The sequence below is a fragment of the Neodiprion virginianus genome, chromosome 1 (genome assembly GCF_021901495.1).
Source record: "Neodiprion virginianus isolate iyNeoVirg1 chromosome 1, iyNeoVirg1.1, whole genome shotgun sequence".
NCBI lineage: Eukaryota > Metazoa > Arthropoda > Insecta > Hymenoptera > Diprionidae > Neodiprion > Neodiprion virginianus.
The window spans coordinates 33,012,656-33,026,725 of record NC_060877.1 but is presented as its reverse complement, the minus strand read 5'-3'; the positions used below and the strand labels follow the sequence as shown (position 1 = coordinate 33,026,725).

The following is a 14,070-nucleotide window of genomic DNA, read 5'->3' as shown; positions in this document are numbered from 1 at the left end:
CCTGTAACAGAAGCTGCTGAAAAATGCTGCCTCGATTTCTTTTACCAAGAGCCAACTTGCGGAGACTTCGCGGTGTGGAGAGAAACCGCTTAAGCGCGCTCCCTTGATGTCGTTGCAAAAACCGTCGATGGGTTGGAAGAGCGAAGAGAGATAACGGTTGGAAGGGCAATCTGAGGACATCGGTAAAGATGCTGTAGGTATAGTTGGAACTTGGGGAAAGCTTGGTGGGGTGCGCAGTGCGACTTTTCAACATGAAAGAAATCGCGCGCGGTTTTCCTTCGCGTCAATGGAAGCGATCGATCACGACCCTTTACGCTATTGTCTCTCTTTGTTTTTTTTACGTCTTTCGACCGTGAGTTGCTGGTCAATCGATTTGCCGGCACTGGTTACGTGGAGCGTACCTTCGACATTGACTTTATTGCTGTAACCGGCTTTTTGCTTCGTTTGCATCTACCGCTTCAAGTGTCAAAGTTATAGTGTTCGTACGGAGTTGTGCCGAGTTGATGTAGAGGGTCTCTTACCGATCATCCCTCGTCGTTTGTTGGAAGGAAAGAAACGCTCGTCAATGAGAAACGAATCGAATCTGCGTCGAGTGGCTCACGTCTGGATGTGAAATGTTTAACTTACGGCATATTTGTGTGACTGTGTCATTCATTCGAGTGGTAAAGGCGCATGGTTGTGTGTAATTACGAGCATAACCGAGAGTTCTTCTATTATACCACAGCCTTCAACTTGACTCTGGAAGTGTATGTCCGTCTGCTCGCTCGCGGAACGTCGGTAATAAAACTGCACTACTGCAGGCTCGCGAGGATATCTTACGGTGAAGATTACTTCGCTGAGATCATCCGCCACGACGAGTCCATTGTTTTCAAATACACCATTGGCACGAGCGTCGGTTCAAGGCTCCGGGCTATTTTCCTACGGACAGTCGAACCCTCTCGTCCTCGTATAAGAACCAGGAACGCCGTAAGCCTTTTAAACAAACTGCACCGATGGAGAGTTCAATTAGTAACTTGCACGCAGGTGCCACCCACCAGCATCTTCGTGTCGGTCGGCTGCATTACGTGCAGTTTATCTTTGCGCCGTTTCGCCAGATGCATGAAGGAAAGTGACGAGGCTCTACGATGATACTCGTGCCTAACAGCTGTTGGGCCTTGATTGACGGCCGAGATTCATCCGATTTCCACGCTCCGTTTCCTGGTGGTTGATGATACGCTCGTGGTTATACGAACACGAACATCCGATACAGCGAAACTAGGATAAACAACCGGCGATTTGATTCGGCGTCTGCGGAGCAATCGCGTGTGCGAAACACGGACGCGATGAAAGTTCTTTGAACGAGACGCGAACGGTTTCACTCGATAACGAGAAAGAACGGTATAAAATGCAACTGATCCGATTAATCCAACATGTGAACTGACCTCGACCGGAACCATCCGCACGACTACTCGTTTCCATCCAGCTGCAGTTCCCTGTGAAATTGGCACGTCCTTGCTGCAGTTCAAGAAACTCTCCCGCGTTCAGCGTCCCGAAAAACAGGTCACGTGTACTATCGCAGGTGTGACGTTGAGGCAATAAACGGAGCATCGGAATGCGATCAATTGTCTCGCCGCAACAGGCCGAGCAACGCGGTTGTGGTCCTGCTGCAGGTCAAGTTCGATCACTTAGCATATATTACCTGCAGCACGGCACAGGTGATGATGTACAGTTAATCGAGCTCGCGTGAAGAACTAACGGATTTAATACTTGCCCGTGTAGCAGCGATTTGAATCTTCCACATGCGTCCGTGATTTTCCTCGATCTGAATATCGGTGAAACTTTTATATCGTTATGCATGTCGGTGTGTGTGATCTTCACGGTCAAATTCAATTTAGTTCGTACCGTAGACTATTCCGATAAGCCGGTACCGACCCAATATCCTCGAAAGGAGAGTAAAAAGAAACAAAAACACAACCTGATGGTACAGATAGAACTACAGCTCTGTTATTAACAGGACCAATTGCTTATACTTTTTTAAATTCGACGAGGATAACTAACTCTTGGTTCAATGAAATTGCAAGGTATAGCGGCGACTGTCGTGTTATGCACCACTGAACTATCTCATTTATTCTGAATAAAAATCACACTCCACTGCAACCGAGTCTGGTTAACACGTGCTGCAATACGCTGCAATAATTCTCTCTCCTCAGCGACGATATTTCACCATTACCGCATCTTCCTTCGTCAGAGGTTCGTTTGGTATCCTATTACAAACCCGGCACCCGCGACTTCCAACAAGCTCACACAAAGTCAATTAGGACAAGGCAACTGCGGAGTGGATAGTCTGTCCGCGTCTAAGGAACGATATATATATATATATATTCCTATTGTGGCAAAACAACCGCGACGAGAGATGCAAACTTCACAAGAGAAGAGAAACATGGCACCTCGGATTTTCAGATCTTCTCGCGACGCGAGGATCTAGCAGGAGTCTGACGAACGAAGGGTATAAACACTCGGCCGATTCCGAGCTGCTGCTCCGCGACTCGCATCCTCGGGATCACGTCTCTCGCTGTAATATTTTACGACAATTCTCGTTTCTTTAATAAATCCTCGACGACGATCGGCCCGCTTACGCAGGTCGACGTGCGGCGAATGACAACGACGCTGCCACATACGTGCACAGGTAGTATCGTGACCCCAGGCGCCTGAAGTTGGGCAACCCGACGGCCCCCCGGGTATCGCCAAAACTTTTCGAGCGGTTTCAACGCGGTCCGGAAACAGGCGCAGTCTGTGGTAACCGAAGCGAGTTCACTCGGTGTTGACCAGCTTCGTATGTACACAATGTACAGGGACGGGGTGGCAATAACTCGCCGCTTGTCCGAGTTTCGCAAACTTGCAGTCTGACCCTTTACGATGCCTGGCCGGCTTTGCCGTCGCTGATGAAACTGTCCTAGATAAATGCTTAACAGTTTAATGACTGTTGGTGAGGCGGCAGGTCGAAGCTTCGTGACGAAGGTTACGCGACATACGAACCGGTGGTTGCTGCCTCGCCGTTCTCCAACGCAACGTTTACCGGCGGATGGATCGTCGTCGAGGACATCCTCATTTTCCGCAGGCTACCACGCTATGCCGGATAGGGGAGACGGTGGCTGGTTGTCACACTTTTCACTCTCGGATTTTTTAGAATTTTGTTTTAATAAAATTTCATTTCATTCGGATATCGGGTACCGTAAACGCACCCTTTGCGCACCTAGAGGAAATTCATGGCTGTTCCAAAGCACGTCTGAACAAGGTTTTTCTAACTGCGATTGGTGGTTCCCGGGTATTTTAAATTACGGAAACCGGGCAGAGATGACGAATAATTCGTATTCACGGCTTTGTTTTCTCGTTTTTGTTTTGATGTGAGAAACTAGGTTTATTCGATGTATATATTTTTAAGCAATACTTTTCTTCGTTGTATTTTTTCCCGGAAATCACGGAACAGTCAACCTAGACTCAGAAAACCCCGAAAACCATGAAAAAATCGAGTCAAACTCCGAAAGTTCCAAAAAACTTACCCGGACTCAGGAAACCACGGTAAAGTCGAAATGGAGAAAGTTGTCGCAAAATTATTGTCACATATGATAACTCGTCCCGACTCGTGATTTTGTTTAAAAATGTGCATATCTTGCCGAACCGTTATTCAAGTATCAAAAATATATATGTATGAAATGAAGGCGGCCTTTCCGATTATCTTATCGCAAAATACTCCAATGCAGCCAAGAAAATGACAAAAAACATATTTAGAAGATGGAAAATAATTACTTACCAGGTCCAATATCGGTTTTTTAATCACCGCGAGACCGCATATGATGCAATATTCTAATTAACAACATTCGTTTGTTTCAAACATTGAACTACAACCTCAGTCTATATCGCCGCTCGTTCCGGTATCTAGCTGCGGAAATATGAGCCTTGTAACAAGTAATACTTTAGACAACGAGGACACCCTTCCCCTACAAACTCTGTACCACGTCAATTAAGGGGGGCGGGGGGAAATTGACCGATCGACGAGTTGCAACGTAGATTGGAAAACTCGGGGCGTTATCATTTTTCACCATTCCATCAGCTTGTCGTGAAAATCGGCGTCAAATATGTTGCGTAACACTGGTAATTTTAACGTCTATTGTTAATCTATTTTTCAAACATTAGGAGCATGATGTTTCATCGAAGATATATAATTTTCACACGGTTCGTGCAATCTTTTCATATAATCTCGGTGTGGATTCGGTATCTATTATTAATTTGGATGAAAACATCTGTCTATAGAATGGGGAATCTGATTGGAAAATAAAAGTGTGGATGACCCAATTCTTTCTCGACGCGGATGACGCCACGGCGGTAATCCCTCTCGATATACGATAACGGTATAACAGGATCGAATTTATGAGAAAAAAAATACATAACAGCTGCCAATTCCTCATTGGAATTAGGTTAGCTTTTGTTATTAAAGTTTAAAATTTTCTCTTTGATTATTACGCAAGCATTTATAACACGGCGGATGAATCTTCCCGCCTGTAGATGCTGGTGTATATAACTACGTGAAAATAAATCAAGATTCCCACGTAAAAACACATTTGACCCGCAACATTTTTTACACCTTAAAATGCGGTCACTCCAGTTTCTATTTGCGATAAAAATTCCTCCAAGTCACGAAAGTCGGCTTGTCCGATCCTTGTAGCAAGTAATGGAAAAGCGGCTTACAGCGAGATTAGGAAAAGCTGGCGTCGGACGGTCGGAGCTGTTGCTGGAGATTTCGAAGGACGCCGTCCTTACCGAAAAACAGATAAGCGGCATTTTTTCCTCGGGTAAACATTCGACCACGCGGTCGTCAACTTTGACATTTCACTGGGGCTCCTATTTGCTTTCCGATTACGCCACAGCTCGAAGCTATACGTTCGCAAGGATTTCCTCCTCCCGGGTCCTCAGCGTCCCCCTGGTCTCCTCTTCTTCGAGACCCCATGGACCGGTTCCATCAGCGGAGGATGGAGGCGTAGACCCGGCTACCCGAGATAGTTCAGCGAGGCGTAATAGCCATTCTCCGGGGTACCTGCAGCGCAGAAATGAGCGAGGCAAGAAGAAGCCCCCTCACGTAAGGCACGACCCTGCACCAGCCGGTCGTGTAATGGGCCGCACCACCGATCTGCCCCGCAGGGCTCGGGGCATTGTGTGTTGGTTATTCGCGGACGATGCGCCGCTCGGCAGTAATTTTATGGCCAGGTAGGTGGGCACATCTACGGAGAGTAGGTATATAAGGACAGGGTTAATCAATAGGTTCGGACTAATTCGCTGGTGCGCGGTGCTTCGGCTTCCTGATGCCGTGTACCTGGCCTTTACACCCAGCTCGAGCTCTAGGCTAGAGCGGACGACCCGCGGACGCGGGGAATGTAGGTAGGTGGGTACCTACTCCGGCCTCGAGGAGAGAGGAACGTGATATCGGCTCAAGAATACGCTGCTAAAATATCTCCGACTACCTACTCCCAACTTCCTTTCGACGTGTAGGTATTAGGTATACCGGCGGGTCAGCCTTCCATGGCCTTCCGTGCACACTCCGGTGCTCGGTTTAACTTCCTTCCGGTTCTCATGCCTTTTTTTTGTCTACCACTTAGTCTTGAGTGGCGCAACGTGGCGTGACATATTTGAACAATTTTTGGCCTTTCGCCTAATCGGAAGGAAATTTAAACGTGTTTCAAACAGCGCGCAACCCGTTCGCGAAATTGAATAATTTTGCTTGCAATTTGGCGATAGGGGAAACATTATTTTTGGTTGGAGCTGGGCCGAGGAAAGTGTGACAAGCAGTCCCTGATGCGTATGTTTTGATTTTGGGTATTATTTGACACTGAATTGCCGATTTTTATTTAAAGAGTGAATTATGCGCGATTGCAGATAATGCGAGGAATTTTCGCGCCCGCTGTCCAATTTTTTTTTTTTATAAGCTTATAGTGAACGAAAAAATTTCTTTGAAGATGCCAGATCTGACAGAATTCGTATGTTGTGTTATGTTGAACACCACCGTAAGAACTTAATTGGCGAATTGAAAATTGACAACATTGTAATCTCAGAGAGAAATGGTAAAAATAAGGGGACCCGAACCAAAAATGTTTCTCATTTAAAAAAATGAAATTGAAAACTTTTTAATCTTGCTATTTCAACGCGAATAAAATGCTCAACACTGGTAAAACATTTTTCAATTTCATCTCCAACATCCAAACATTGCTTTCGCGTGATTTCCGCTCGAGCATTGAGAATGCAGGTACGTGTGACGATTTGTCTTCGGTAACGGGAGAGGAATTTCACGGAATTTGCGTTGTTTCACCGTTCCCTCAGCCTCCACCGTCAATCGAATCCGCTTTCGCACTGCTGACGAGAGAAATGGAAATCTGCAGGCATCGATGTGTGCAGAACGACGTCCCGCCATACATAAACACGCCTCGCATAAGGGCACGCGGTATTCGGCCGACCAACCCGATTCGATTACGGACCCGTAGGTAACCCTGCCAAGGATCGCCCTTTGAGAAGGAGAAATGAGGAGGTCGAGTCGAGCCTTCGTACGGGAGATTCCAGCTTCGCTTCCGCCCCTTTCGGACCAACCGCGAATTCAAAGCAGCAATGTGCAGACCCTTGCCGGTTTGTGATGTAAATTCTTGATACCTTAAAACCAAAAATTTACGTCACGGTTCGCTTCCCGAAACCATCGAGGTGCTGAAACAACTCTGGGAGAATAAAAGTTGATTTTCATCGGCCGCGGCCTCCGAATGCTCGTTTCGAACAGCTGAACCGATCGAAAGCAGTCTGATTCGTGATGACGGAGTAAAAATTTCCGACTGTAACGGTAAAGTTTTACCTTGATATACAATTTTTATACAATATGTATGTACAGTGCGTGTGTTCTTGTAAATCGTTGACTTGAGAACTGCACTCGAATAACAATTTTTTAAGTGAGTTGTCAATTTTTTTTTTTCCATTTTTTCGTTCACCTTCAACAATTGCAATTAGTAGCGATTTTCACGCTATTCTTCTATTTCGTTAACTTGTGGATAGTAAAAATTTAAATAACGTGAGAGAAGGTCAAAGGTTTGGAAAGGTAAATAATTATTTGCTCTAGGCAAACGATCGTATTACGATGCGGTGAAAATTCAAAGGCAGAATATAAAACTGACTCTGTGCGTAAGAATCAACGTGTTGAATATATAATTCGAGAAAATTTCCATGGCAAATTGAGTAGCGTTGAACGCGCGAAAAAATATCCGATGTTCTCTCAGCCGGCTGACTACCAGCTGAAAGCTCGAATACTTGCAGCTAGTGCAGCAGAGAAGCGCACGGAGAGCCGAGTCGTTAATCGTACGTCGAAGCTTAAACCCACGCTAAAGAGCTGTAACAAAGTCATTTAAATTCTCGTATAATTCTAGTACTTATAGACGTACGAGAGAAAACCGCGTCGTAAACATACCCAAGTTATTTACAGAACGACTTGGGGCTGCATCCTTGATATAGGAATTAACAAACACTCGCTCGCACGATTCAACCCGAGCTCCTCCGTGTCTCTCTCACAATCAGCCACTGCAAGTCGGCTCGTTACTCGTTCTCGTCCCCCGTCTGTTTGCGCCTAGTCGAGGCTCTTTCGATACTCAAAAAAAAAAAAAAAGATAGCAAACAGATAAGCGAGTGACACCGACCGCTGCAGCCCATCCTCGACTCTTTCCTTCTCTAATCCATTAGGGACCTCGGCCTTTTTGGCTACGCGAAAGTGCAGAACAGAACGGACGTGGAGTGACAGAAATTGCTTCGAACTCTATTCCGACAATTCTGAATTGCACGCACTCGACGGGAAGATAACCGTTTGTTTGTACGTCGGTGAAAAACATTCTCTCTCGTATTCAAACTAAAACGAGACACATTTATTCATATCCACTTTCCGTGGCGTAAAAATCTCACTCTTTTACGGGATAACAGATATTCGATCAGAGTCGGAGCATGGAAATCAGTGGAAAACATCGAAGCAGAAAATACTTCTGCGTAGCTACTTCAATGAACACAGGAGCAGGTTAGTTGTTCTTTTTTTTTTTTTTTATCCAGTACCGTCAGTCAGACCGATGTTGGTACCGCAAGGTAGAGGCTCCATTTAAAATTGGCAAATAATTGAACGTTTACCGGATGCGTTACCTTTGACCTATCCGTCATTAGCAGCACTCGGTAAATTGGCACGCCTAACCAACGTTCCATCGATGCCCATAGTCAAAATTGTATTAAATAATTTCCCGTGTCGATCACGCGTGTCATCCTTGAACGAGGATATACCCTGTGGCAGAGTCCATCCTTGGTCATGGCAACTGCTCTTTGCAAGGCCAAAGGTGGGTGTGCAGCATTCGCTGCTCCACGTGTCGCAATATTGCTACCAATCGTTGTATACATATATGTATTCATACCGTGGCATATGCAGAGTCACGATCACGCGCAGGGCGATGGGTACAGATTGGCAAACTGTATCGGTTGATGAAGCGATTTTGCGCTATGCCTTTAGCGTTATTAATAATAAACCTTCCCATGGTAATTGGCATGTCCGCCTGTTCAGTCAACGATTCTACGCCCCGCATCACGGGATATGGATTATATTGTACCCACTCGAGTTGTTTGGCGGCAGTTAATTCTCTGCTTCTTCCGTTTATCGGGGTCCGAGCCATGACAGCTACAGGTGCAGAGGGGAATTTTATTGGATCATCGATACGATGTATAGGCGCGTTAATTCAAAGTGGAAACGAACGAGAATTCTTTCAAGAGTGAAACGGGATGATAAAATCAAAAAATAAAAAAGAACGCGCATCGCGAAAGCGAACATTGCTTGAGAAATTTTACGCTCCGTGTATGGCTAATAAAAAAATCGCATCTTTATTTGAACGGAGCAACCTCATAGGGCTAGGGTCAATAAAATGGTTGACTATTATTTATGTATCCGAGAGGTGATTTATTTAATTACGCCGTTATTATATTGCAGGTACCTCTCAGTTTTACTCGTATGTCTAACAATAAGTTGTATTTTTTCTATTTCAGGTACGTACCGACACTCATGCAGTCGTGAAACTTTATTATACACATACATCGACAAGCGTTTTATGTTCCTGGGTGAGTAGTACGCATGCAAGTGTTTGTTTTTTTACCTGCATAAACAATTAACCGAGCGACGCCTGGTTGTATTTATACCAGTGTAAATTGCACCTTTGATCAAATCGCAATCGTTGAAGGAAATTTTGGTTTGTCAATCGCTATATTTTCGGCAGGCCATGGACTCGAGTGTTTTTGAATATGATATAAACGAGAGTCTCTTCCACAACGTTGTATTATTCCCCGTCGCATATATACTGGGTTGATCGCAATTCGTTAGTGGATATGAAAACCTGCCTGCAAAGAATGCCCAAGCCATGATGAGACAGAGATGCCAGGAACGAAATAAAAGTTGAAAAATTCTTTCTGCTCGCGCTGATACATTTTTCGTCATGCACGGGAATTACTGCTGCAACCTCGACCCTTTGCGGACCCCTCTGCACCTGTATTATACATACGTGCCTGCCTGTGACGTTAAATTAGGTTGAAAACATAACGCGAATGAAGTTGTGTAATATTCACGCCGGTTCCTGCGGAAATGGATTTCACGAGAAGCCGGTTTCAAATTCGTTACCTGCAGTGTTCTATAAACTTTCGCTCTCAATTCCATCTCTGTGTGTGTGTGTGTGTGTGTGTATACATATATACGTATACGCAGGTTCAAAATCGTTTCAACGTCGAGTTTTTCTTCTTCACTCAACGGAGATAGGAGTCAATTATTCAGAATAACTTAACGCCGGCGTGACGTCATTCCCACTTTGATTTCAACCTGAGTTCCGGTGTGAACCGGAAACTAATACCACCGGAGACCCTCCGGCTCCGTTCGTCCGTCCAATATCTCCACCAGCGGAAACGCCCACGGTGAAACGGTGCGACGCCTAACCTCGGAAATCGCAGGTATAATATCCGACGCGAAAAGTAAGAACCGAGTAAGTCCGGACTTGTGTCAAATGCACAGCGTGTCCGTGTGATTAATATTTTTGCCATGAAATTATTTCAGAAATTGTAAATTTCAATGTACGTATTTTCTTCTCAACGCGTACATGTGTAAAGTGACTTTTTTATCTATGAAATTCAAACTGTATACGAACAAAGGAGAATTCCTCTGTCACCCGATGTGAGGAATTTGATTTTACAATTCAGAGTAAAGTGATGGAAATTGAATGCTATTCCGTCACATGCTTTCACCTTCTCTGGCGTCGAGGAGCTTTGAAAAAAAGAGACAAAGGGAAAAGAATCTGACTTCGATTTGGAGAAGCATACTTTGAGATAAAATATCAGGCAGCTTGATTTCCTCTGAAAGAAAACAATAGACCCTACCTTTTCGCAGTTTGAAAAATTCTTCGGCATTGTCGGAACTTTGACAGCCTTTTCCTTCCGCTCGACGTAATCTAAACTTGAGAGAAGTCTGCCGGTGGGTTTTATTTTCCAATGAATTCATAGTCCGAAATTTTCCCGGCCAGTTGTTTATAGCGCAGCTTTCTAGAGGGGCGGGGGGATATCTCGGTGTCGAGAGACTCGAGTCGATCAGAAATAAGAGGCAAACAGCGACCTCGAGGAGATAACGCAGCTGTTACCAGCGGCTAGACGCGACGGGGTAAAACACGGCGAACAAACATCCAACCGATGTGGAGTTTGGCCGGCATCCGAGCAAGTGGGTGTTGAGTTAGCGTAAGTCTGTTTTCTCCTATCAAAAGCCAGGATCGACTAGTATAAAAGGAGTGAGGGACGCGCTGGAATCGTCTACGCTCTACACTACAGGACGATCCACAATAAGGTGGAGGGGCAGGACCGTCCAGTTTTCTCTCGTGTAGTAACGCAGCCTTTAACAGATTGTACAGAGGCGCGTACAAGGCGTACGCGCAAGCGAATATTGTTATAAGGAAATCCGACCTGTTTCTCGTTTACACATGTGCAGGCTGTACGCCGTAGCATCCAGTCGACTATGGTACGAGGGGCGGAACGACGTTCGAAGGGTAACAAATTACAAGGCTTGTTGTCGTTTGAGATTAACACGCGCTTACAAAGCTTACGGGAAAGCTTATAGATACGCGAGCCGCGATGATGCAGTTCCTTAATATTATGCAAATCCTACGTGATTTATCTCTCATGTAGGTTGCTACGCGTCGTCGTCGTTTTCGATGTCTGCGTATACGCTAGGTTCTACGGTTATTACATTTCCGTATTAACTCTCTGCCCCTGCACTCGCCCAGATCGTAATACCCTTGTGTATACACTCCTGTATTGAACGGAAACTCACGCGATTCATTCGCCATGTTCTATTAGCGCGTCATACTTTGCACCCGCTTCAGAAAATGATGAACACTTTGATTATGGTTAGCGATAGGCTGCTCGTAAAGGAAATACACGTATTAACGCACGGTAATATGTTGGTTCGGGCTGGATTTTTTTGCATACATACATACATATTTCATCCTCACAATTAGTATTCTACACGGTCATAGGGCTGGTCATCTCAACTTTTCTTCCAGAGTGTATCTGATTATGACCATTGAATGTTGATCGTTTTCTTTAAAGTTCGGCTACGTTCGGAGTATCGAAAAACCATTAATCTGCCTCCACTTTGTGACTCCTGATCCGTCTGCAACGGAATTACACTTGGGAGTTGACAAGGGTTGCCTAGTGATCTATAATACAGTAGCTACTGTCAATCCTTGGAATGCTAGACCAAAACAATTGGAAACCCCGAGCCAACCACCCCTGGGATTATTGTAACCATGAAACAGGTACATTCGAATGTGTGTGTGCGCGGTAAGTTAAGGAGTCCATGGTTCGGATTAATTTGATCTCGGCACTGACTCTCCTGTTTTCGGTACTGAATAAATTCCAACGCGGTCCACGGCAAAGGGATTTGGCACCATTGCCAAGTGATGAAAGCGACTGTACGCCGCAGTCTGCGGGTCTGGCTTTAGTGGCACTTGAGTTGGTACAACCCTGCACTTCAAGGTAGATATCCTCGCCTTGTCGTGGGCAGAGCCAGAGCCGTGCAATGCGTCATTCCCGTAATACCTACGTGGTGTAAAAGGTACACGCTAGTAGAAGTACCGCCTCCTCCTTTCCTACTACGTCTCTCTGCATTACAGCCGTGCCTGTGGAAAATCGGAGAAGAGGGCCACGGTATCTCAGGATTACGTACGAACATTCGGTTACCGCTGATTTATCGATAGGAATATTTCCCCGAGTTCGTCACGGCTCGTTCTTTTCCATACCTCGCCTTGGCATCAGATGTTGATGGGTATTAGTTTAATGAATTCAAACGCTCGACTCGAAGCCACTTCTTTTTACCGTCCACTCGCTTCACTGACAAATTGTTCCGACGTGCCGCATGCTTACTGCATACGCAGGCTGCTTATGGTTGTACACTGGCTGTTGAACATGACTGCGGGACGACGCAATGATGCTACTTATTTCACATCCAAAAGCTCTCCCGACAATTTTTTTTGTTTTTTTTTGGGGGGGGGGGGGGGGCTTAAGGTGAGAGTGGTAGAATTATAGATCACTGGGCTAGTTTTTCTACAGATGCAATGATAGAAATTGTAATGTTATGTACGACATTGCGTACTTTCTTAAATTTCTCAATGTTATTAACGGCTCTTTGCAGTCATGTGCGTGACAGTAATTGAGGAAAGAAACGAGAATTTTCTACGCGTTTAATCTTGGTACGGCTGTTTGAAGATTCAAATACTAATGAATAAAGAATCGTGATGAGATTATATCTCTTTCTCTTGGAACGTGGCGGGATTTATACTCTTACAATGCTCACGAACATTGTAGGCGGGTCTGAAAATTTACTAAGCCTTGATAATTTCCTCGGAAGTCGTTATTTTCCTATTCTTTATCTATCCTTATCAAAGATAAGTATTGTATACTCGGTGCTTGACTTCCGAATTTTCAAGTCGTTAAAACTTACGAATTTCGATCACGATAAAGCAATTACCGAATTTCTATTCCACCCTCGGCGAATTTTAATCGGGTTCAATCTTCAGAGTCGGCTAATTATCTTATCACTTTCTTTCCAAGCTTATGATCGCATTGATCTTGTGTTCAATGGTTAACCTCATCAACAGGCCGATGAACGTACCTAAATTTCTATCAAAGGTATCTGCTCCTTTATTCGGTGGATAAAAAACATCGCACAATAGATTATTACCTGTGAATTTTACGTTTAAAAGTTTTGCCTCGGTGTTTGACAGATTATTTGCTGAAACCTCTTAACCATTAACCTGATACAATCTCGAAGAGTAACAAATTTGGATCCTCGAGGCACGGATGCCTCTCTCTCTCTCTCTCTCACACTCTCTCTATTTTTCTCTCTTTCTCCCCGAGCTACAGGCGGGTCGAGGGTTGCTGAAATCGCGGGGGTTTTCTCATCCTCCTGAATTTCAATCCCGTTTCACCCGGAGGGCTTGAGAAAGCTTCGTGTCCTTCCCACTCGAGAGATTTCCGTCAATTTTCCATTCCGCGTATCTCACGTATAATTTGTCTTGCTTTATGCTCGCCGCCGCCGTTCGCGCGCATCATGCAAGCGGGAAATAAAATATCTCACCGTCTCATCTCTGGTAGCTGCACTCGCGTACACCTCAGCAGCAGGTACGCGCCCCATCAACCACACCTCGAACGTAATTTGCATGCGGGTCTCAGATTCGGCCGGGTACGCGTGCCTCCGTAATCCGGGGTGAAAATCGGGCCAGGTGCTGCCCCAGGAAAAGGACGACACCGCTTCGTCGTCGTCGTGCATCGCTGACAATTACACGCTCGAGTTGGGGCCCCTCAAGTGAACCACGCCGCATCCGATTCGAGAGCATCTCGACTCACCCCTCGGCTGTGTAATACCTACAGTAGTATGGCCGCCATGCAGCGAGCGGTATAATTTGTCTAATTGTAAAAGAAAAAAAAAAAAAAGAAAGAAAAAAAAACCAGCCATACCCG

The 14,070-nt window shown here is 45.2% G+C and overlaps 1 protein-coding gene across 2 annotated transcripts in view; it reads left to right on the top strand.

Moving 5' to 3' along the window:
- Positions 1 to 14,070, top strand: part of LOC124309697 (rap1 GTPase-activating protein 1) — a 138,650-nt gene that overhangs the window by 21,528 nt on the left and 103,052 nt on the right. The window lies entirely within an intron of this gene.